Here is a 2,500-nt window from a genome sequence, read left to right as displayed (position 1 = left end):
TGTTCTTGTTTCCATAACCCACCGAACGCTGACATGGATTACAGGATCTTTTACGTGCGTATTTGATCTTCTACTTGCCGTACACACATGAAGGGGGTTTAGGCACAAGCAGAACTGCACATAATTATGTTGACCTGGGAGATCGTAAAAATCACCACTCTTTACCCACCAGGCGCCGTTGCCGAGATTCGAACCCAGGACCCCCGTATTGAAAGTCCAACGCTTTAAATTACCGGCTATTGCGCCCGTCTAGACAGAACGTCCAAAGCTGAGAGCACACAGGCATCGCGTGGTTCAGACTGCACGAGTGATGGCAATGTTACGCCTGGGTGATTTTGAACTGCGTGTTAAAACGTGCGCCCGAGTTTTGACAGGTAATGTCAACAGGACGTGGAGGTGTATTGAGAGGGGTCTAGACATAAATACGTACATAGAGAGGTATTAATATACACGTCTGCGGTGTGTCGTATTTCTACTGTCGTCACAGTTCTACGTAGGTGTGGTTTACACTGATGTGCAGATGGGTTGTTGTTGACGTCTTTGGCTGCTTTGTCATTTGTGTTGGTGTTAGTGTGTGTGTTTGTGTTTGTGTGTGTGTGTGTGTTTCTGTGTGTGTGTGTGTGTGTGTGTGTGTGTATCACACACACACACACATACACACACGCACACACACGCGCGCGCGCGCGCGCACACACACACACACACACACACACACAGTGATGGGGAGGGGGAGATAGAGCGGGGGGGGGGGGGGGGGGTCGAAGGATCGATGTTAGCAGCGCTACGTTTCCATTTCCCAAAGTCTACGCTATCCCAAAGCAAACATAGGAAAACTCTTACCGCTAAGCAAACTTAGCTCTCCTATGATCGCTCGCGCAACTTAGCCCCGGGCTGCTTCGCAGGAGCAATCTTTGTGGAGCTAAGTTCGCCTAGCATTATTAAAAAATTTTTTCCAAGGTCTTCGCTGACTTATTCCATTGCCGGGCTTACGTTGATCCTAAACGCTGAGCAACCTTTGCCTGTGCTGCGAATGAAGGCCACTTGTGGGTAAAGTCCAATTTTAGCATCCTAAATGACTGCACCAATTTTACTGGCAATTTATGGTTTTGGGGTGTGTGTTTTTTTTCGTCCCACAAACCATGGAAATGTGACCACTGGATGCAATAATCTAGGATGCCGAAATTGGACATTGCCCCCACTCTTGTGCAACCCATCCCCAGAATGGGCTTGCGTGAACGATTTTTGCAGCGCGAAGTTTGTTGAGCTTTTCTTCATTCAGCCCTGTGGGCTCCCATGCATTGCCTTGTGTCAAGGTTTGTTTCATTAAATGGATTTGTGCGAACGCAGTGACGCCTCCTTGAGAAACTGCAATTTTCATCTATTCAATCCTAGGGAGTTTATAGCTTTGGTAAACTCCCCTGCGGCCACACTGACACAGAAAAAAAAACCGAAGAAAATAATCATATTGAAATCGACTGGTTGACTCGTACGTTGGGACACAACCGGATATACTGTTGAAGTTAATTCCCTTAGCTTGCGGCTTATGCAGGAACGTGTACACCATTTTGATATACTCCACACCACATCTGCTACGCTGATGCCTGACCAGCAGCATAACCAACGCGCTTCGTCAGGCCTTGAGTGCATGCGTATATATTTGTGTGCCTGTCAGAGTGGATTTCTTCTGCAGAATGTTGTCAAAGGACAACACTGTCGTTGCCAGAGGAAGGCGGCAGGATGGTTAAGACGCTCATCTGTTAATACACAGCGCGTGAGAGTCTGAGTTCGAATCCCTCCTCTCGCCCTTTCTCCCAAGTTTGACTGGAAAATCGAACTGAGCGTCTAGTCATTCGGATGGGAAGATAAACCGAGGCCCCAGGAGCACTGGGTTAAGGAAGTTCGCGAATGTATGGACTCGAGAAGAGTTGTGAACGTCCTTGACGAGAGTTTCAGTTTCAGTAGCTCAAGGAGGCGTCACTGCGTTCGGAAAAATCCATATACGCTACACCACATCTGCCAAGCAGATGCCTGACCAGCAGCGTAACCCAACGCGCTTAGTCAGGCCTTGAGAAGCCAACTACACTGGTGGGATCACTTGTGCTGGCGACCTATCCCAGTTCTCCGCTCATTTCCAGCGCTTTGTGTCCGGGTTTGATATGCACTGGGTGCCACTCCCCTAGGGCCACCTTGTATCGCTTTTGAAAACCACCCCCTTCTTCAATTGTTGATTACCTGACGAAAGCCGTGGTGTGTTCGCCCTGTCCAACCACACCCCCATGCTCACCTCTTTCCATGTCTTTCTGTGTTGTTGTTTTTCTGTTTTCGTGTTTCTCTGTCTGTTTCTCTCTCTGTATATATCTGTCTCCATCTCTGCCTGTCTCTGTCTACTTCTGAATGTTCAATTGTCTGTCTGTCTGTTTGTCTGTCTAACTGTCCCCCCCCCCCCCCCATCTCTCTCTCTGATTCTCTCTGTCTCTGTCTGTCTGTCTGTCTCTGTCTC

This window comes from Babylonia areolata, chromosome 15 (assembly GCF_041734735.1).
Source record: "Babylonia areolata isolate BAREFJ2019XMU chromosome 15, ASM4173473v1, whole genome shotgun sequence".
NCBI classification, from domain to species: domain Eukaryota; kingdom Metazoa; phylum Mollusca; class Gastropoda; order Neogastropoda; family Buccinidae; genus Babylonia; species Babylonia areolata.
The sequence above is the reverse complement of the archived record's forward strand: the minus strand, read 5'-3'. Positions refer to the sequence as shown.